The sequence below is a fragment of the Pipistrellus hanaki genome, assembly GCF_964339955.1.
Source record: "Pipistrellus hanaki genome assembly, chromosome: 9".
Taxonomy (NCBI): domain Eukaryota; kingdom Metazoa; phylum Chordata; class Mammalia; order Chiroptera; family Vespertilionidae; genus Pipistrellus; species Pipistrellus hanaki.
Window position 1 is genome coordinate 61,698,195 of NC_140511.1, and position 23,449 is coordinate 61,721,643.

At 46.0% G+C, this 23,449-nt stretch overlaps 1 protein-coding gene across 4 annotated transcripts in view; it reads right to left on the bottom strand.

Annotated features, from left to right (window-relative positions):
• The window catches only part of MPPED2 (metallophosphoesterase domain containing 2), a 178,211-nt gene that overhangs the window by 12,806 nt on the left and 141,956 nt on the right, over nt 1-23,449 (bottom strand). The gene's annotated exons all lie outside the window — the stretch shown is intronic.

The window sequence follows — 23,449 nt, forward strand, 5'->3', positions numbered from 1 at the left end:
CCCTTACAGAGAGGGATTAGAACTCCCTGGGACGAAGGGAAACGCTGCAGCTGCCTGAAGCGATTGGACGGAAGAGCCGGATGGATGGAAGCCAGGGGTGCTTTCAAGGTGCCCTCCCTCTTGCTCCCGGAATTAGAGGCACTTGGCCTCTCCGGGCTGAACGCCGGGAGCAAGCGCGGAGGGAGTTCGCCTCGGCAGAACTTGTTTCCAGCAATGTCAATACAAAACAGGTTTTCTGTGAGGAAGCAGGTGGAGATGAAAATCACAGCAAAGGTCATCTGTGTTTGCAGTACACAGCGCTGTGGGCAGCAGGGAGGTGCCGGACCATAAATCCTAGGCTTGGGCAGGTGAATGGCTGTGTACTCCCCCACCAACTTCAGTGGGGGCTGGGCAAACCCCAGGAAAGCCAGCGAGTAGTTAGTTGCTCAGCTCAGGTGGGCTGCTCCGGCTCAGTCCTGGGGTTATCAGTGCCAACAGTTTCTCCAGGGACACAGGGGTCTGGGGCAGGCTATATCAGAGACATGGGACTCTTGCTCAGACGGCCTCCCAGGGGCCTCCTGCAGGGATGAGGACTGGGAAGCCCCAGGGGCTCCACTGGAATTCTTCCTGGAAGCTGCAAAGGAGAAAATGCAAGGGCTCAGAGCTGGTGTTTTGAGAATACCACTCCGAGGCATGAGACCCGGAGGGTTCTGTAAAAGCGAGCCATGCCTATTTTGGAGACAGTGGGTCCGAGCATGGCTCATGGAGTCCAAAGACCCATGTTCACATCCCACGTGTGCTCCTTAGTGGCTTCTCTGAGCCCCGGTCACTCATCTTTCAAATAGGAGCAGACTATGAGACACTGTAAGTAAAGCTTTTGGCAGAGGACTGGCACAAAACACTAAGGTGCAGCTTTTCATTTGCATACGATACATATTAGCAATATGATAGCAGGTGCACACATATACACAAGGGTTACCTGTGCTGCTTTTTTCTCTCTAGTGTCCCAAGTTATGGCTCATCAAATCAGAGACATGCCACCTCCAGACTTTTGAAAAGTCCCCCAATAAACAGGCAAGCATTACTAGATGGCTAGGTAGAGCCCGGTTTCCTCGGCTGACTACTTATGAAACGGCACTTCCTCGGCTCACGTCTGAGTGGAAGTTTTTCGGAAAGGCACACCCTCGCTCGCTGCCCGGCTCGGTCTTGCATAGACAATCCCGTGGAATGTGCGAGCGCAGGGCAAAACGGTTAGTCAAGGCTGCTTAGCCGCTAGTACAGGTGGTTAGATTTTGACAGGATCTTAAATTGGGGACGTTCAAGAAAGAAGGTTACTCCGGGTCCTTGGAATATGTATAACAGAGGGGTCCGGAGATGTTCCCGGAGGAACTGACAAGCTACTAATGAATGACATCGCTGCCGCCACCTGGCACCTCCACTAAACAGAACCCAGGATCTGGGGGCCAGTGAGCCCCTGCGTACACTTTCTTTTCTAAATGGTGGTATACCGCCGGGACCGGTTTGGCTCAATGGATAGAGCGTCGGCTTGGGGACTGAAGGGTCCCGGGTTCGATTCCGGTCAAGGGCATGTACCTTGGTTGCGGGCATATCCCCAGTAGCGGGCGTGCAAGAAGCAGCTGATTGATGACTCTCTCTCATCATTGTTTCTAACTCTCTATCTCTCTCCCTTCCTCTCTGTACAAAATCAATAAAATATATTTTCAAAAAAAAATAAATAAATAAATAAAATAAATGGTGGTATACCAGATGCCTTCTCCACGCCTGGCATTCCCAGCTGCTGTGCCCTCAGCCCATCTCCGTGGGCACAACACACCAGGCCCAAGTGGAGCTGATTTAACCACCGCTGGTTAGAATCACTGCGCACTTCCTGGCACCTCTCACGTGCCGGGGGCTGCCATGCCAATTCTTGATCTCCCGCTCACCTGACGGCTCAGCCCTCCCCCGGCTGCATGGCTTCCATCCGTTAGGAAAGCGCAGCTTCCCCGGCACCAGATGTGTCGTCCTGAATATCTGATGAAAGGCAGACACCTGGCCGGCTCCCCTCCTCGCCTCTTTCCTCTGCTTGCTCCGGAGAGCCAGCCTTCTCCCCCCAGGTCCCTCCTCTCCGCAGCCTGGAAGTTACTTCCTTTCCCACGCAACTGGGAAGGTGCTTTGCATTAGCCCGTGGAGGGACTTTGCACCTTGTGCAGCACCAAAGCGACACACACAGAGGGAGGGGGACACCACTTAACTTCAGGGTGAGATTTATGCTCCCGTGCAGCTGCCTGGCCCAAACCTCGGGGGCTCAGCGGCCCCCAAAGGCAGTGCCCGGCTCCTCCTCGCTCTGACTCTGCAACTTGGTCTTCGCTACGAGGGCCTTGGGATGGAAAGAGATGTTGTTTTGATAGAGGGCAGGCCTGGGTGAGTCGTGTGGTCTGCATGCCGGGACGGGACAGAGGTAATCACACCTGAGACGGTCACCTGAGGCCCATGAGCCTTGAGCGGGGGCTCCATACTCCGAGGCGGCATGCACTCCGGCCTTTACCAACGTGCCGGCGGCGTCCCCTCGGTGCGACTAATAAGGAACAAGTGTCAGAAGGAAGCCTCGGCTGCCCATTCTCCTTTCCTCTGCTGGAAAGGAGGTGATGTCAGCAGAGCTTGCCTCAGGAGCCGATGAGGAAAATCACGATGACCTGTTTTTGAACTTGGCATGCCCTGAATTATTAAAAATCACAGCGCCTGCCCGGCCCTCCCGAGCATACCTGCCTTTAATGTTATAAACAAGTTCCTAGCAGGAAGAGGAAGGTTTTCAGTCCATTTCCTTCCCACAGGGATGGCAGGGAGACCGTGCCCATCCATTACACGGCAGGGCAGGGGACAGACACGCAGGACTCCTGTCTGGGCGGGCAGGGGAAGCAGGCATCGCACATGCCTCGGTGCTTCCAGATGTGTCTCTCTGTCTTGTGGCTGAGGAAACCAGGGCGCCTGTGCCAAAGGGCCTGGTCAGACGGCAGGTTCTGATGCAGCAGCTCCCAAATGGGAAGTTTATCCACATCTAAGCCCCGGCGGGGAGAACCCCTCAAACAGGACATCCCAGCACCCACCATCTGGGTTTCACGGAAAAGAGGAGGCTCAGTGGATGGCCAAGAAGCAGAAACAGAAGGTCAGCATTCACCATTCCCCTTTGTGTCGGCAATCATTTTTTACTGTGGTGTAATAATATGTGTAACATAAAACTTAACATCCTAACCACTTTTTAATGTCTGTTTCAGTGGCATTAAGTACATTCACGATATTGTGCAACCATCCCCACCATCCATCTCCAGACGTTGTCATCATCCCAAACAGAAGCTCTGTGCCCATTAAACAGTAGCTCCCCACCACCCTCTGCCCACAGCCCCTGGCAACCAGCATCTGCCTCTACATTCTGCCTCTATCACTGTGACTGTGCTGGGTCCCGCATCTAGGTGGAACCACGAAATATTTGTTCTTTTGTGTCTAGCTCGTTTTCACCCAGTGCAATATGTTCAAGGCCCGCCCAGGCTGCTGCATGGGTGCCTTAGAAATTCATTCTCTTTTGTGAATGAATAAACAGTATCCCTCTGCATAGGGACACAGCATTCATTTTCTCAGCTAAGGTTTCTGAGGGTCCAGCATGCACCAGACACTGAGGTAGACACGGATGCTAAGTCTGAGGCCTTTTCTTCAAGAAGTGTGCAGCTCCTGGGTTGAAAGCCCAGTGACGATGGGCTCGGGGTGGTATTTGAGTTGAACTGAGTTCCCAGGATAAACCCACAGCTCACCACGTCACAGGTAAAGCTGCCCTGGACAGAAGCCTTTAAACTCTGGCCTTTACTTCCAAGTAACCTCATTTCAGAGGAACTTGGGAAACATCTGAATGATCTGAGAATGCATCCAGCAATTCCAAGGACAGACTGGCCCCCAGGCCAGGAGGAGACCAATGGCATATTTGGCAGGACTTCTCCCATTTCCTCATGCTCCCAGGTTCACGAGGCTCTTCAACTGACACCGGGACTACAGGACACAAAACCACATCCTAGTAGGAGATGGAGCCTGGAGGGCAGCGTGTGTCACACACCTGGCTGGCTCCAAAGCACAGGGCACAGAGGACAGCGGAGGAGGTGGGAAGGCTGCCAAGTACTCAGGCAACTCGGCACAGAGTGCCTGCAGCTGCCTCACCCCCCCTCCCCACTCCAGAGACATGTCACAGAAACACGTAGCAGGTAGAGAGTGTTTTTCTAACTTAGATTTCCCAAAAGAGTAAAAAAAAGAGAGAGAGAGAAGAGGTGAGTTCAGGATTAGCTAGATTTTGTCGTTACAAAGCGAACTCTTAAAAATTGAAGGACAGATGAAATCTTTATCCCACAATGGAGAATACAACATTTTATTATGTGTAGCTTAGTTTAGAATGTGAGTGTGTGTGTGTGTGTGTGTGTGTTGTCACGTATATTTACATCGCTAATGCTGGTTTCCTCTTATACTATTTCTTTTTTTATTTCATTTTATTTTATTGATTTTTTTACAGAGTGGAAGGGAGAAAGATAGAGAGCCAGAAACGTCGATGAGAGAGAAACATCGACCAGCCACCACGTGCACACCCCGCACCGGGGATGTGCCTGCAACCAACGTACATGCCCTTGACCAGGACCCGGGACCCCTCAGTCCGCAGACTGACGCTCTACCACTGAGCCAAACCGGTTTCAGCTCCTTTTATATAATACTATTTCATATTCTAGGGCCCCAGACAGATATAGCGGAGGAGGATTATGCTGTTAAGAAAGTTTGCCCCTTGGAAAATAGAACAAAAGAAACTAAGTGATAAGTGGACAATAATGTACGATGTAGCCATTAATTAAACAACACAGTCTGTTTCACCACTGGGTCCGTGGCACTGGGCACACACAGACACTTCAGGATTTGAGCTGAATTGAGTTAAGAATAAATGTTCACGAAGCGTTTATCACTTATATGCGGAAATGTGAATTCTTGGATGGCCAATGGGAAAGCAAAGTATTAATTTGCTTTTCAGTATGAATTCAAGTCTACAAAAAAAATGCTTAGGGAACAAGAAACACCAACATGCTGAATGAATGGTTATCTTAGGGGTGGGAGAAAGATCAAGAACTTTTCCCCCCTTCTTTCTGTTTGTCTATTTTCTACTTTTTCTATACTGACTTTATATCATGTAGGGGAAAAAAAATCAGTATGTGAATCTCCATTCAGCCAAATGCAAGCGGAGCATGGAGAGAGCTATCTGGAGAATTCACTATCTGCTTCAACTAGACTCTGACTGCAAAATAATTTCCTCCTGAAGGCAAAGAAATTGGTGGATTCAGGGCACTTTTGTTTAGGAAGATGATGTAGGGCTTGCCTTTTCTTCCCCCTCCTCATTACCATCTGCAGTAGCAAAGGTCTTGCATTCATTCAAGTATTCAATACACGTGTACTGAGCGCCTGCTGTGTGCCAGGCACCCTCACGGCTGTTCACCTCCCATTTTACAGAGGAATTCCAGCTTCAATGTGGGTAACACTCCGTAACTGCCTAATCCTTCTGACCAATCATTCTCACATTTACCAGTTCACAATAAACCCAAGTGGTGGACAAGGTATTCACTTTAGAGAAAGAAATGTACAGAAACAAGGAATTTCAGTAACTTGCCCAAGGCCACTGTTGACTGAGATGGCATGAACATAATTGTGTAGCCCAGTGATTCCATGTGAAAGGTTAACAGTTAGGTCTGGGTTCAAATTCTGACTTAGCAGTGTGACAAACTTGGGCAAGTTTTTCCGCCTCAGATTTCTCTTCTATAAAGAGATCTCAGATTTCTCTTCTATAAAGTGGGGATGACAATATCATACCAGTCACACAGATTTGTGGTGAGAATTAAATGTGACAATACATGTAATGCATTCAGCAGAGTGGTTGCCCTCAATTAAGAATTAGGTATCAGCCCAAACCGGTTTGGCTCAGTGGATAGAGCGCCGGACTGCGGACTGAAAGGTCCTGGGTTCGATTCCGGTCAAGGGCATGTACCTTGGTTACGGGCACATTCCCCGTAGGGGGTGTGCAAGAGGCAGCTGATCGATGTTTCTCTCTCATCGATGTTTCTAACTCTCTATCCCTCTCTCTTCCTCTCTGTAACAAATTAATAAAATATATTAAAAAAGAAACAGAATTAGGTATCAGCTCTTATTGTCATCATCATTATGGATGTTACTATTGTAAGTATTATTATCGCCAACTCTTTGGTTTTTGTTTTCTAATTTATCTTCTTCGTATCCCTACAAAAGTGTGCCTTCTCTCCATTTCTCAGATTTAGAATGTGGGAACCAAAGAAGTGGCTGAATCTGTCTTGAAAGCAACAAGTGATGGGATGGCAGGTAGGTACTGTGGACCAGCTTCGAATAAGGGAACGGCACACCTTTCGGTAGGAAGACATGGGCTCCTGTCCTGACTTTTACAGCTTACTTGCTACATAACCTGGAGCAAGTAATCTCTCTGACCTCCTGCTTCCTTCACTGCCCTGGGGTAGCAAGCCCTATGAACCTTGCAAGGTCACCAAACAAACACGTACGTGCGTGTAAGCGAGTAGCAACTACAGGGAACGTGCCTTCCGCTGGAGTGTCTTCTAATTCCCATGTCACTGGCTGCCCATGTTGCCTGTTTGTGCCATTTGAAAAGCTCAGAAGGACCGGAATAAGTGACAAGTAGGTCAGATGTAAGTTAAACTGTTGGCCCCACTTATCTGCCATTCTGGCTCGAAACGACTAGTTTCAGTCCAGACCGATTTAGCAGAGTGAGAGAACTGTGACGGCGCACGGGCAGGGCACGCCATCAGAGGGATGAGTGAAAAGCTGAAGCTGCCCCTTCCATTCAGAGGTTAAAGCAAGCAGACAGACCCGGTGTCTCCCTGACGGGGTGCCAGCCAACCATGTATTATTAATTGAGCTCCGCAGATATTATGGAGCACCTTCCCCTGCGAGGCTCTGGCGAGGCCTCCGGGGAGATCTGAACACAAGGAGAGACCATCCCAACCTGCCATCTGGTTGGGATAACGAGATAGTCAAAATGGTTCTCCCCTCTCTCTGCCCATTAAAATTCTACTCAGCCCTCAAGGCCCAACTCATCGTTTCCCCAAGAAGCTGTTCCCAATGCCCTCAGCACTTTGTTTAATTGTCATTTGTGAAACTTATCATAGCCTGCATTATTACTGGCCTGTGCGCGCACACGTGTGTGTTTTAACTTATTTCCCATGTCATTCCTAATGAGCATTTGAGGCAAAAAGTGGGGTCAGGAAGATGTCTATCTTGCCCAACAGATGGTGAGCCATGTCCTGTTTATAGTGGGTCCCCAAGATCTAGCACAGTGCCTGGTACATAATAAATGTCAACAGCTGAAACAAGTTTGGCTCAGTGGATAGTGTTGGCTGTGGACTGAAAGGTCCCAGGTTCGATTCCAGTCAAGGGCATGTACCTTGGGGGTGTGCAAGAGGCAGCTGATTGGTGTTTCTCTCTCATTGATGCTTCTAACTCTTTGTCCCTTCCTCTCTGTAAAAAGTCAATAAAATATATATTTTTTAAAATGAAATGTCAACAAATAATGGGATTAGACGTTAGGATGGGGCACACAGATTAAGGTTGGGGTTTTTAAACAACAAAAACCATTTAAAAATACTTTATCACAACGGGCCTTTGCTTCTAAATACGTGACTACTGAGAACTCAACATGTGGCTTAGGGTGAACTGCGAAGTGTTGTAAACATGAAATGTCATTCTGGATGCTTCTTACAAAAAGATCAGAATGTAAAAATACCTTAATTTATATATACATTACATGTTTTGGAGACAGTGGATTAAATAAAATATACTATTGAAATTAATTTCACTTGTTTTTACTTTTTAACTAGGCTATCAGAAAAATTTTAAATTACATATGTGATTCCTGTTATATTTATGTTAAAACATGCTATCACAGACTGCACAAATGTGTGTACTATGATTCAGTAATCCCTGTTTAGTGATTATATCCTAATAAAGTAATTCAAAAGCAAGGGAAAATGCTATGTGCGAAGTTACTCAGCACAGTGTCATTTTTAAGAGCAAGATATTAGAAACAAGGATATTCTAACCCTTTGCACTCTGCTGTCCCCTCTAGGGGACATCGGAATTCTAGCATATCACTCGGATGTCCCCTCTCAGGGGGGACATTGCAGTTTATTAGTGATTACGGGGAATTGAGTTAATTCAACGCACGTGTCCGCCGCAAAGTAGCGTCGAGTAGCTGGTAGCCAATGTCCAGAATGGTTCGGAGTGCAAAGGGTTAGATTCCACATAAAAATGAGAATGATTAAAAAAGTTACTATGATTGGAAAATACACTAATATGTATATTATGCAAGCACTAATTATGAGGACTAGGTAGCAACACAGAAATCCTTAAGACAACATTGGTTGGAAAAGTTAGCCCCTAGCACAGTGTTTGAATCCTATTGGGTCGGCAGCTAAGTAATTGCGGGTTTCACACATATATGGCTTCAGTTGAATTTTTAGGTTTGCAGACGTAGTACAAATGTAAAACACATTTTGTTATTTGATAGTTGGCTATTCAGCTGTTAATCAGTAAAAAAAGTTTTTTGATCTGTTTTGTAGTTTTCGTTTGGCGTTCGTTGAAAAATGGAAAATCAAAAGGAACATTTTCGTCATATTTTGCTTTTTTATTTCCGCAAAGGGAAAAACGCATCGCAAGCTCATAAAAAGTTATGTGCTGTTTATGGTGACGAAGCCTTAAAAGAACGGCAGTGTCAAAATTGGTTTGCCAAATTTCGTTCTGGTGATTTTTCACTCAAAGATGAAAAACGCTCTGGTCGTCCAGTTGAAGTTGATGACGCCCTAATCAAAGCAATAATCAATTCAGACTGTCACAGTACAACACGTGAGATTGCAGAGAAGCTTCATGTATCACATACATGCATTGAAAATCACTTAAAACAACTTGGCTATGTTCAAAAACTCGATACATGGGTTCCTCACAAACTGAAAGAATCACAGTTAACGCAACGCATTAGCAGCTGCGATTTGCTAAAGAAACGTAATGAAAATGATCCATTTTTAAAATGACTGATAACTGGCGATGAAAAATGGGTTGTTTACAACAATAACAAGCGGAAAAGATCGTGGAGCAGGCCAGGTGAACCAACTCAAACAACATCAAAAGCTGAGATTCATCAAAAGAAGGTTTTGTTATCAGTTTGGTGGGATTACAAAGGAATTGTCTACTTTGAACTCTTACCACCCAACAGAACGATCAATTCTGATGTCTACATTGAACAACTAACGAAATTAAACAATGCAGTTGAAGAAAAGCGGCCCGAATTGACAAATCGAAAAGGTGTTGTATTCCATCATGACAATGCAAGGCCACACACATCTTTGGTCACTCGGCAAAAATTAATGGAGCTTGGTTGGGATGTTTTGCCACATCCACCATATAGTCCTGACCTTGCACCATCTGATTACTTTTTGTTTCGATCTTTACAAAATTCCTTGAATGGTAAAAATTTCAGTAATGATGATGATGTCAAATCGTACCTGATTCAGTTTTTTGCTAATAAAAACCAGAAGTTTTTTGAACGTGGGATTATGATGCTGCCTGAAAGATGGCAAAAGGTCATTGATAAAAATGGGCAATACATTACAGAATAAAGTTATTTAGTTCCATGAAAAAATTGTCTTTTTCTTTAAAAAATCCGCAATTACTTAGTTGCCGACCCAATATATAATAAAAGGCTAATGTGCAAATTGTCCCTATGGATGGGAGTTCAACTGATTGCTAGTTATGATGCACACTGACCACCAGGGAGCAGAAGCTTCAATGCAAGAGCGGCTGAGCAAAAGCAACTTTGCAGAGTGCCTTCTTGCACTCCAGGATTCCTCCAGGGATGTCGGACTAACGGTTTCGGCCCGCTCCCCACAGGCCAGGTTGAGGGACCCCACTTGCTGGAGGAAACCTGCTCACTCCTCAGATGCCCTTCGAGCCCCATCACCGCCCCAGGTGCAGCAAGCCAGGGAGGGACTGTGAGAGGTTGGCCCCAGGGCATGTCTGACCAGTCTCACCTAGTCCCACTCCTCCAGTCACCTTCCAATTAACTTACTTTCAATCTGCACAAATCCGTGCACCGGGCCACTAGTTTACATATAATCTGCATGCAATTCTTTTCATCACTCACTATTCATTTGCTGATTGATTACTACATACCAGATTCTGCATTCAGGGACGATAAGAAATAAAAGTGGACCTGGAGACAGCCAGGTAAACAGACAACTGGATGTACACATGGAAATGTACACAGGCGAGATGGCCACCTGAAGGAGGTCACACCTCACCATTCCTGGGATGAGCAATGACTAAGAAAAATGTGAGGAATGCCGAAACTGGTTTGGCTCAGTAGATAGAGCGTAGGCCTGTGGACTGAAAGGTCCTGGGTTCGATTCCGGTCAAGGGCATGTACCTTGGTTGCAGGCAGATCCCCAGTAGGGGGTGTGCAAGAGGCAGCTGATCGATGTCTCTCTCTCTCATCGATGTTTCTAATTATCTATCCCTCTCTCTTCCTCTCTGAAACAAATCAATAAAATATATATTAAAAAAAAAAAAAAAGAAAAAGAAAGAAATGTTTAAAAAAAAATGTGAGGAAGAACAAAGTAGCTTATTCTTTGGGTCAGGAGTGGAATGGAGTTTTTCGAAGATCCCAAAGCTTTCTTGAATTTTTATTTTAAAAAAAAAGGCAAGATGGAAATAAGTGTCTGACTCCACGGTGAGCCTCTGGCACTGAGCAGATGTGCACTGTTGGCTTAAAGAGGAACTGAATGTTCCTTAAGACTGAGGCTCTGGAGTCAGACCCATGTTTGATCTGGTGCTAACACCTCCTGGTGTACCTCTCTCGAGTCTCAGTTTGCCCATCTGTACAGTGGAGATAATCCTAGTATCTACTTCATGGTTGAGTAGATACCTATACATCGTTCAGAAAATTAAATAAAATCATCCATATAAAGTTCTTAGCATGGGTCTTGGCACATAATACTAAATACTAAATTAATATGGATATGATTTTGTTATCATAAAGATTAGAAACCGAGCTCAACACAAAAGATCAGGATGACAAAATAGAAGGGTGGAACCTTGCCTGCTCCTAACACTACTTTCTAGTTATACTGAGTCACGTATTTTTCACTTTAGAATCTTTTATAGCCATTGAATTTACTCAGCCAATTTTTCCTCTTCATTTTTTCTATGCCTTGAAGGATGATGAAATTATAAATATTCTATATAACATGATAGTGAAATAATTTAACCGGAGAATTATTTAGGTCTGCTGTCTCTCACTCAACAGTATAGCCCTTACAAAAGCCAGACTGTACTCTCAATTCAAATTCCACTCCACTCTCCTTCCCTTCCCTTCCCCAGCCAGCATGTTCCTCATTCGGTTCTAATCCACTCAGAGTATTGAGCACAATTTATCAACCTCCAGGTGATCGCCTGTTAGTCGAAAACAAAACCAGGTCAATCGTTTTGTTGGTGTTTAAAGAGCGGTTGATGAATTCAAGAAATCTGGAAAAAGAAACACTTCATTTTTCTGATACCCGGTCCTGCTCTTTCTCCAATAAAAGACTAAACACATTTATAAGAAAACAGACCTTTTGTTTTATAAATAGAACATTGTTCAAGGTTTTTCTAGAGGTGTCTGCTAAAAATAAAGAGGGCTACAGTTTACTTCTTTATAGCTTTCAAAACAAAACCCAAAAGCCCAAGCTTAACTAAACATGTTATATTTCTACTTTGAAAGGTATCTTTATGTGAGCCAGGCCTGATTTCTTGAAATGAAATTCCCCTGGAGTTAGATTTTCTATGTTTCTACAAGGTATGCCTATGTAAAGTAATGGCACCATAGTGGTTTTTATTTTTTGACACCATAGTGTTTTGTTTTGTGTCAAGCATATGGCCCAGAATAAATACAACTGGATGTTATACTTCCATCTTATCAAGGACTCACAGAATTCCACTGAAAATGGCTTACTGAGGAGTATGATAACCATTCTATGTATAAGTCTAGGTTACCTGCTCACAAATTTACAGCATTACTGGGAAACTGAACCCACTAGTCCCTGAACTGTGGACTATGGAACAAGCTGTTTCTATGTTGCCTGGTTGGGACTCATGTGTCATGTTGCAGAAACAATGCCAGGTTCCTGGGCAAGTCCCCAGCGGCCAAGCAAACTCATGTGACTAGCCTGCAATGACAACAATAGTGCTAAGAGCTCTACCCCTGCCCAGACCGTGAGTGGGAAGAAGGGCTAATTTTCAGCTCTGAATGCCAGGGACACAGCTCTCCTTGCCCTGGTGACCCCGGTGGCCCAGTCTGCAGCTGAGGGGTAGCTGTGAGGTCAGGGGTAGAGACTAACCACGTGGGCAAAAATGAACTAAGTCTTCCAGGTGTAACTTTCCAGGGCAGTATTTCCCCTACGAGGTCCAATCGATCAGACCCGCTGAGATTGTTTGAAATCACAAAGGGTTTTATGGTGAAACTAGAGGCCCGCTGCACAAAATCGTGTAAGAGTAGGCCTTGGCAGCCGGCCCTCGCAGCCCCGGCTTCGTCCGGAAGGTTGCCTGGAAGGTCGTCTGGACAGTCTTTCCACTGTTCGGCAGTTCAGTAAATTTGCATATTACACTTTCATTATGATAAATACGTTTGAGAAATACTGTTGTGTTCCCCCTCCACTTTTGGGGGTATAAAGTGAACATTACCACAGGAAAGAATCGGAGAAGCCCTGCTGGACAGAACTATGTTGAATTTGATGTAACTGAACACGATCCAAACATATTAGGCCCCTATGAATCCTGTCACAAGTTCTCCCATTGTGCCTATTAACAACAGCTAACATTCACCAAAGCTTCAGATGTGCCAGGTACTGCTCTGAGCACTTCACACACAAGAAATCACTCAATGCCCACTGAATCCCTTCGAAGAAAAGAGAGGAGGAGCTGTATTTGTGAATGTCGACATGGAGGCCAGGGGAGGGGAAAGAATCCCCAAGTCACATGGAGACCCCTGTTTAGTCACCATGCCCAAATGAACCCTGGGAAGCAATGGACTGGAAGGTCCCTTTAGGAAACAGGGTGCAACCGTAGGCCCAGGCCGGCTGCAGTTGGCCCCACCATCGCTTTCTTTTCCTTCATGTTCCTGTCCTAGTCCAGGAGCCTTCGGAAGGCAGATCTGGAAACATCCTAAGAGTGACAAGTCTCCGTCTTTTGCAACAGAGAGAGGCAAAAATCTAACAATGGGCCTTTATTCATAAGAGATCCGAGGAAGATTCACCCCCACCTCAGAGGAAAGGCTTCCTTGATCCTGGTGTATTCATTTCCCACTGTGGCTATAGCAGATTACTGCAAACCTAGTGGCTTAAAACAACATTAATTTATTATCTTACAGTTTTGGAATTCAGAAGTCCAGAGTCAGTCTCATTTGACTAGAATGAAGGTATTGGCACGGCTGGTTCCTTCAGGCAGCCCTAGGGGAGAACCGTTTCATTGCCTTTTCCAGCTCCCAGCGGCTGCCTGCGCAACTGTGACCTCTGCTTCTGTGGCCCATGTTCTCCCACTCTGACCCTGCTGTGTATCTCTTATAAGGCCCCTCGGTATTACACTGGGCCCGCCGGTATAATCCCGGATAATCTTCCCATCGCCAGGACCTTAATATAAATATATTTGCAAAAGCAATTTTGCTTTGTAAGGCTTACAGATTTGGGGGATTAGGATGTGGTCATCTTTGCAGGGGTGGGGGCATTATTCTGCCTATCACATTGGCATTGCACTGCCGGGGAGCTGAAGAGGAAGGTGGATCTGAAATTGGCAGGGGGTGGGAGGGAGGAAATGGAGTTTCCTCTAGGGCCCCCAGCTCCCACTACATGGGGAGAGGGAAGGGACCAGGTCACGAGGCTTCTCCCTCCCTCACCTGACCCCTTTCGCATCACCACTCAGCCAGCTATGAGGGCCCCTGAACAGCAGAGGTGAGATGAACGAACGAGGCAGGGACACCCTTCTCCAACAGGTGTGTGTTTATGCCCTCCGGGGCATGGTTCTGTGCTGGGAACACCTGAATCCATAGATCATCCTGATTCATCATTCTGGAGCAATAATTTTCCTTAAAGATAATGAGCTTTTAAACATTGAAATCATCGTTTTCGTAATATTATAAGTACAGGTATGTTTCTGGTTCTGCGTAAAAACAATACCTCTTTAATCTTCCTGGTTGGCAGAGTCTCTCAGGGATAATACACTGTACCTTCATCTGGCAACAGTGATATTTAAATAAACTAATACCTGCAAGGTGTTTAGATCAGTGCCTGGCACATAGGAAGCTCCCATAAGTGTCCCGATTCAATTTGATGCTGCTACCACACCATTTCCTTTTTCTTTTCTTTTTTTAATATTTTATTGATTTTTTACAGAGAGAAAGAGAGAGGGATAGAGAGTCAGAAACATCGATCAGCTGCCTCCTGCACCGCCCCCCCCCCCCCCCCCCCGGATGTGCCAAGGTACATGCCCTTGACCGGAATCGAACCCGGGACCTTTCAGTCTGCAGGCCTACGCTCTATCCACTGAGCCAAACCAGTTTCGGCTACCACACCATTTCTAAAACAATTACACAGTCACCTGCCAGGTGCTTTCAACACATTAGCTCCTTTCAGCCTCATAACCACCCTATGAGATACGACTCTGACTTTCCCCCTTTTATAGATGATCAAATGAGGACAGGTCCATAGTGTTTAACTCACTCGATTAGGACCCCAACTCTGCGCCCAGAGTCCACAGTTTCAGTGTTTCCATTTCTCCCAGGGATCCACAACCCAGCTCCCTCTGGGGCCCCATTTGGCAGTGAAATCAGCGTTAGAGCTTTCAAATGAGCTTCTAAGAAGCTCCTGTCTGTAGGCTTCCTGAGATATTAATTCTCCAAATAGCAAACTTCTGCTTACGTCCTTGTTGGTGCCAGGGTTTTCGAAAGTGAGCGAACCAGAATTTGTATGTCCCGCTCTTCCTCCATCACTGTTACTCTCTGATGACCCCCCATCTCCTGTGTGAAATGGCCACAGCCTCTTGCTAGCCAAATACTTTTTTTTTAAGACACGAGTTGGCTTTGACTTTTTTCCTTCTTTTAAGAAAACATATATTTTACTAATATTTTTTTTTTACAGAGAGGAAGGAAGAGGGATGGAGAGCTAGAAACATCAATGAGAGAGAAACATCAACCAGCTGCCTCCTGCACACCTCCCACCAGGGATGTGCCCGCAACCCAGGTACATGCCCTTGACCGGAATTGAACCCAGGACCCTCGAGTCTGCAGCCTGATGCCCTCCACTGAGCCAAGCCGGTCTTGGCTAGCCAAATATCTTTTAATGAACAGATCAAAAGTGGCATCGTCTGACTTTTCAACAACTGGAAAACCCCAGGAGTCAGAGTTTTGCAGGCCTCCCCTAAAACAGGAAACTCTGAACTGGCAGTGGCAGTGGCAGTCCAGCACCGTGGCTCTGCCTTGGGAAGGACACCTGATCTACACACCTTCCCTCTGCCTCTGAGGATGCTGGCGGAGCAGCACGGCACAGGGAGAGAGAAACACCTCTTCCCCCAAACCTTAACAAGAGGGAAAGAAAAACAGGCAGTTTTCGAGTCCCCGAGCAGAGATGCTCGGCCCATCATTCACATCCTCTCTCTTTCTAGAGCGGGAGTCTTTCATGGTTTCACAAGCTGGAAGTAACTGGGGCTCTGCCTCTACCAAACTCTCCTTGTCAATCACAGTGGATCAATCCCTAAAGGCAGAGAAGGGATTTGGTCTCAGGTCAGCCTGCCTATAAATTCCATGTTTTTGTGTGTGTGCTTTTTTCTCTCCCCTGACAAGACACAGGGTGAAGGAGCTCCAGAGAGCACACTCAGCATAGTACAGCAGAAAGGCAGTACTGTCAGGCACCAAGGGCATGTACCTGGGTTGCGGGCACATCCCTGGTGGGAGGTGTGCAGGAGGCAGCTGGTTGACGTTAAACTTGCCTTTGAATTAGAAGCAGTGGTGTCTCCTGCGTCAACTGATTGAACTCCTTCATCTGCCCACGGGGTCGGGGGAGGTGGGGTAGAGTGCTGATGGTCAGTACATATTTTTTTTTCACTAACTGTCCACATAACCTGCCAACCTGAGATAACAGAGCTTGGTATACAGTTATGTAATTCTCTTAAGTGTCTGTCTTAATCTCTAAACTGTAAGCTCCTGGAGGGGAGGCATTTCACATCAGCTATATCTCCAACGATGCTTGTGCCCGATAAACATTTATGAAACGCAAGGGCACATTCTGGAGAGGCAGCATGGTGCAGTGCAGTGGTTCTCAAACTTCAGAGGAGAGGCCCACTCCTAATTTCAGTAGAGGTCCAGGCGGGCCTGGGAGTGTGCATTTTGAATGAGGTCTGGGGGTGCCTGGGACCAGAGTTTGAGAAGCACTGGCTTCATGATAAAGAGTTGGCGTCTGTGGCAGGCTTCCTTAGTTCAAATCCTGGCCCTGAGCTTAATGTAGCTCCGCACATCAGCTTCCTCATCTGTAAAAATGCAGATAACAGCAAAACCTACCTCACACACTTCCGTCTGTAAAACACTTCCAACAGGACCTGGTATTTCACAAATGTTTTACCTGTTGTTATGATCAGGAGATTTTTCTTTCCTGCTTGGATGTTTTATTAGCTTTTTCCACACACACAAAAATAAGTATGTGTAATTTGGAAATCCCAGCCTTCACCCCAATAGTTACTCAGGACACGGCTTGGACTCACATTTTCTCCGTTATGATCTACCGGTATGTAGATTAGGGTCTTTGCTGAGTAACAGAAAGAGATTTCTCACTTAGTCAATTTTTAAAGTGAGCACCTTTATCTTCCAAATCAGGCAATACCTAGGTTCCAGTGATAAATAAAGACATCGCCTCCTGCCCGGAGAGCATGGCCATGATGGCCATCTCCGATGGTCAAGGCCCTATGGACGTCACTTCTCTGAGCCTGCCTGCGCTGGCCATGGGGGTGCCCAGAGCTTCCTCTATTTAAGCTGAAGGAAATTAGCAGTGGAACAAATTAAAACAACAATCAGATTTAAGTGGCCTCTACCAGGAAATTAACTTTAATGGATATTGTCATCACCAGGCCTACCTCCGAGTTGCTCTGCTCACAGCATTGGGATGCAATAAAAACTAAGGCCTAAACACCGAGTTACCCACCCACAGCTCAGAATGAATTTTCTTTTTACTACCTTATGTTTGCTTTAATATGTTCCTTTCCCTGTTCATTCAAGCTTTTCTATGATTCTATTAAACTGATTGCACACCTCGGCAAATGATTGCAAACCTTGCCTGAGTGGAAAGCTCAAGGGGATTGGGAGATGGATTCCTTGCTTTCTCACTTTCTTTTAAGTGAGATTTGAAAGATTCCTTTTCTCCATCACATCCCAACCCTACAATGGCAAGGGTGCGTGAAAGGACTGCTTTCTATTTTGACATGAATCCTGTTCTTGTAAGGAAACAAGCACCTGCCTTGTTATCCGGGCAACGTGAGCTGGGGCTTCTATGGAACCACACTTCCTTCAATTCTAAACTGAGCTTAGTCGCCAGCCTTCCTTTACCCACCTGGCCTGGGAGCCCCCTCCCTTCCTCATTCAAAACACCTCTAGATTTTATACTGAAATATAGGCTGGGGGTTCAGGTGTCCTCTTGTCTAGCTACCTCAGAATCAACAGATCAAGATCAAGAGATGAAGAGCAATTCAAGAAAGGCAGATAGAGAGAATCAGACCTCTGGGGAGAATCTCTGACTTATTAACAAAACTAGAGGCCTGGTGCATGAAAATTTGTGTACTGGGCGGGGGAGGGGTGCTGCTCAGCCTGACCTGCACCCGCTAGCAGTCCAGGAGCCCTTGGGGGATGTCAGGCTGATGCCCTGGACCTCCCTCTGTGGGAGGCAACCAGCAGGCCAATTGGGGGCCAGCGCTGGCTGGCAAGTGGCCAGCCCTGTGCCAACTGTCCCTCCACTGTCCCCAGTAGCTACTGCCCCCTGATTGCCATCCCCTCCTTCTGCCCACTGGCACCTGCCTGGCACTGCCTGCTAGCACGCCCGCCCCCTTCCCCCTCTTGCCCCCTGACCAGACATTCTGCCGTTTGGTCAATTTGCATATTAGGCTTTTATTATATAGGTTGAGCCTCTCAGACCAAGGAGCAGGAATCTTAAGGGAAACAGAGGTGATGGGCCTGGCCAGCCTGGCCATCTGACAGCAGCATATGCTTGGTAAACAGTTTGTATCCTGGAGCCAGACAACTGGGTTTGAATTCTTGTTGGACCACTTCTTAGCTGGGAGAACTCTGCAAACCTCACTGTTGCTCAAGTTTTCTCATCTGTATAACTGGAATAGTAATAGTTTTTCTATCTCAAGGGATTATAATGACACTTAAGTAAAATATGTAAAACAATGAGAATGTCCTTGACACATGTGAAGTGCAAGGTGTTTAAATGAATAAAATGTGTACAAGAGATGACAAATACATGGTTTATTCTCCAGGAGTTCATGGTCTGGTAAAGGAGGCACACTTGAGAGGAAAGTGGTGTGTGTGTGTGAGTAGTGATGAACTCTAGCTGGAGGATAATTAGAGTAGCTTCCATTTATTAAACACTTACTAGGTGCTTTTGCCATGTGCTCTATTCAATCCCCATAAGAGTTCTTCAAGTATTATAGTCTCAAGTAACTCATGAAGAATAACACTAAGAAAGCTTAAGTTACTAAACGAAGAAGTCACAGCCAAGTGGGCTGAGCTGGGACTTGAATACAGAGCTACTTCCCTTCACAGTTCATACTCTTTCTCTTGACCAGATAAAGAGGTGAGACACTTGGCAAACCATGTGCCGGTCATCTCAGTAGAAACAGCTGGGGATAGTGGGCAAAAGACTGTCTTTTCTTTCTCTTTAACCAACAGATAACTGTGTGACCTTGGAGAGATTACCGGTCTCCCTTGGGCTCCAGGGTGGAAGACAGTACTAATCTGTGTCCTCCCAGCTCTGCCTTGTAAAGTTATTGTGAGATTAGTGGTGATATCCAGGGCAGCCCTAGAAGCATTTAGAATGCCAGACAAAAGCAAGATGCTCCAGCTCTAGACCTCAGCATACAACAGCCTTAGCTGCCTAATCAGCCTCCCTATCTTTCTCGAGCTTGTTACAGGGAGTCTTATCTCCTTACCCAAATGGAAGCTGGAGGGGGCACAGGCAGTATCTTCCCCTCTTCTTATTCTCCTGCAGCTGTTTGCCTGCTGTTCGACACGCAGAAAGAACAAACTTAACAGGGGTTAAGAAACAGGACTCCAGCAAGGGAGAAAGATTTAAATAGAAAATGACAAAGTGTGTCCAGGAACTCATAGAAAGATAAGGAGTTTGGTAGAACAAGTCAAGCGGGACTAAAACAAATGAACTGGGAGAGGAACGCTGTCTGGTTCAGATATAGCCCGGGTTCAGACAAACTCAGGTTAGGCCCTTGTACTTCCAAATTCAGGAAAGAACGAGCCCTTCAAACCTCCAAAGGTTTGCCAATCACTAATTATGTGGCAATTATTCTATTTTGGGCTTTTGCTAATGAGATCTGGGAAGTGTCTTAATTACCCAAAATTATGAAAATAATTTCAAACTTGACTCTAGGGCTAGTTTTACTCCACTTAGGAAGAGAAATATAAATGAATGTGCACAGGGTTATTTTTTATTACAAAAGTCTGAATTTGCTGGAACACTAGGTCCCCACTGTAAAGTCAGGTCTATAGCATATGGACAAGTTTAATGTTTCAGGCTCACTTGTGGTGTCACTATTATGTTTAATAAACTGTTAGTGGATTTAGATAATTTCTAGAAAAAGGCTCTAGAAAGAAATTTCAGTTCTTACCAAAGGAGGAGAAGGTGAAAAACACCCTGTGCTCAAGGTGGCTGGAGGTGGGGGAAGCTGGGACATAGTTTAGAGATGAGAGTAGGGAGGATAAGAGGGAATAGTAAGCTTGTCATATTATCTAATAAAAGAGTAACATGCAAATTGACCATCACTCCAACACACAAGATGGTTGCCCCCATGTGGACACAAGATGACTGCTACAAGATGGCCAGCAGGGGAGGGCAGTTGGGAGGGATCAGGCCTACAAGGGAGGGCAGTTGTAGGTGATCAAGCCTGCAGTGGAGGGCAGTTAGGGGTGACCAGGCCAGCAGAGAAGGGAAGTTGGGAGCGACCAGGCCGGCAGGGAAAGGCAGTTGTGGGGGGGGACTCAGGCCTGCAGGGGAGGGCAGTTAGGAGTGACCAGGCTGGCAGGGGAGGGCAGTTAGGGGCAATCAAGCTGGCAGGGGAGTGGTTAGGGGGTTATTAAGCTAGCAGGCAGAAGCAGTTAGGGGCAATCAGGAAGGCAGGCAGGCAAGCATTTGGGAGCCAGCAGTCCTATATTGTGAGAGGGATGTCTGAGAAATCCTACTGGATCAGGCCTAAATGGGCAGTTGAACATCCCTCTCAGGGTCCCAGATTGGAGAGGGTGCAGGCTGGGCTGAGTCCCCCCTCTCCCCATCATGCGTGAATTTTGTGCACCGAGGCTCTAGTATAGTATATGCTTCTTCCTATGAATTTCGTCCTATGGCCAAGTAAAAGTGAATATCCTCAGATAACACTACATCCTGTTTGTATATACCTTTGTTACGTATGATCTGTTTTTGCAATGTCATTGCCTCAATTGCCTTGAGTATAAATCAAGGTGTTAATTGTCTCACTCCAAGAGTTCATTAGAGGCAACATACAGGGTGTCCAAAAAATGTATACACAATGTAATAGCTGAGAGCTCAATTTTGAAAAAGAAATGCATTTTAATAAACACTGCCTTTATAATCATTCAAAGTGGGTGTATACATTTTTGGGGGACATCCTAGACCCTTAAACCGTGGGCCCAATCTGGCTTGGTGACTACTTTTGTAAATAAAATTTTATTGGGACACAGCCATACCTATTGTTTTGTGTGTTGTCTGTGGCTGCTCCCACACTGTAATGGCAGAGTTGAGGACACAGATGATACGGTTTACAAAGTTTAAGGTATCAACTGAAATACAGTTTGCAGAAAAAGGTTCCCTACCCCTGTTCTAGACACTAGCACTGAGGGGTATGAGGGCAGTAGCAGAGCAGGTAGGTATGGTTATGGCATTTTACAGATAAAAGAAGGAAGCCCAGCCGAAACTGGTTTGGCTCAGTAGATAGAGAGTTGGCCTGTGGACTCAAGGGTCCCAGGTTCGATTCCAGTCAAGGTCATGTACGTAGGTTGCGGGCACACCCCCAATGGAGTGTGTGCAAGAGACATCTGATCCATGTTTCTCTCTTATCGATGTTTCTAGCTCTCTATCCCTCTCCCTTCCTCTCTGTAAAAAAATCAATAAAATATATTAAAGAAGACGAAGACGAAGACGAAGAAGAAGAAGAAGAAAACCCAATAGAGTAGCAAAGCTAGTAGGTGCCTGGCCGAGGCTAGGCCCGACAGTCTGACTCCAAGCCCAGTGTTTTTTCCACAACACGCTACTGACATGCTCATTTCACTCAATAAGCCACCAGGGCTAAGCTGGCACTGCCAGCAGATCAGTGGCCTTGCCTCTGACTTCTGTATGAGATATGCCTGCTTGTAAGTCCTATTCGCTTGGTGTCACCACAAGAATGCATCCAAAGGACACTAAGAAATCCCCCGACAGCCACACTTTCCAAAGTGTGTTCTGTGGAATGAGAATAGGTCTTGAGTGAAAAACAGGGTGCTGTAGTCAAACACATCTGTGAAGAGCTGAGTTACAGTAAAGAGGTTTCTTCCCTCCAGGACTTCCCAGAGTCTTTGGTGTATTAGCACCCAAGTTGAATTTCTAAGAGGACACGGCAGCACCTCCCACAGCGATCTGCCTACCCTCCCTCCTGCCCCTCATCCCATGAGTTACCCAGAAGGACTGGTGGTCTGCAGAACACTCCTTTTGGTCTCAGACATTATATTTCTCCATTTGTAGGAAGGGACTATACCCAGATGATATATTTCTTAATTAATGAAAAGAAATTAAAACTAAGGAAATGCCCTTTTAATTACAACTGAAGCATTTACTGACCAAATAGTTCCCAGGAGTTATTACAAGAAACATATGCTTCCCGATGCTCCCGAGAAGAGGTTTAAGTAGCAGTTTCTGCTCCTTCTAATCCTCCCAGACCTTCCTAATTCTGGGTTGACCATGAGACAATCAAGATCATCTGTTCCATGTGGCAAATGAGAAATGGAGCAAGTGAGAGATCCTGTTTTTATCCAGCAGTTGCCACAATCCCCTTCTTTAAACCAATCACTTTTAGGAACATCTGTAATGTAGGAAATACTTCCAATCGACTACAATCTTGTGGTAATAGCTTAATTATGCCTCCAAAAAAAAAATAGCCCCTAATTCCAGGAGCCTGGCAACAGATCTGCAATTCTGTGGTTCGATCTCAGATTTCTCTCCCTCTATGTCCTTTAATTCAATCCCAATGATAAAAATGGGAAGCATTTCGAAAGCTTTCATCCCCCAATGCTGTTCCAGCACCATGGCCTGCATCTTCTTGGACCCCTTTCTCTTTGACATGTTTCCTCATTCCTGAGACTTCATGGGAACAAATGAGGAGGTGGAGGGGGAAAGAGGCCTCCAAGCCCCGCTCTCCGGTTAAGTTAGGCTACCTTCTTACTCCCTACTTATCACGTAGAAACTCTTTTTTTTTTTTTTTAATATATTTTATTGATTTTTTTTACAGAGAGGAAGGGAGAGAGAGAGAGCTAGAAACGTCGATGAGAGAGAAACATCGACCAGCTGCCTCTTGCACACACCCTACCGGGGATCCGTCCACAACCAACGTACATGCCACTGACTGGAATTGAACCTGGGACCATTCAGTCCGTAGACCGACGCTCTACCACTGAGCCAAACCGGTTTTGGCATCACGTAGAAACTCTTATCCTCCTTGAATTGCTCCTGTACTGCAGTGCTAATCCCAGAAGGCAGGTATTTTCCACTGAATCTTTACAGCCTGGTTTAGTAAGGATTCAGTGGAATCACTGGACTCGTACATAGTCCAGTGACATCCCCGTTGGAGAACCGTCTCTGATAGGAGAGGGCTATAGACACGTTTGCTGATCGCCCACCACGTGTGAAGTATGTCAGAGCAGGAGGCTGAAGGATAGGAGAGGAGACACTGACTGCTCCAGATCCCACCAACTTCATAGTCTGATAAGGGAACCAGATGTAAAAATACTCTAAAATAATGTGCTAAGTGTTGGCATTCACTCCTTACTCCATCCATTCAGTTACTGAGCACTCACTGTGTGGAGGCT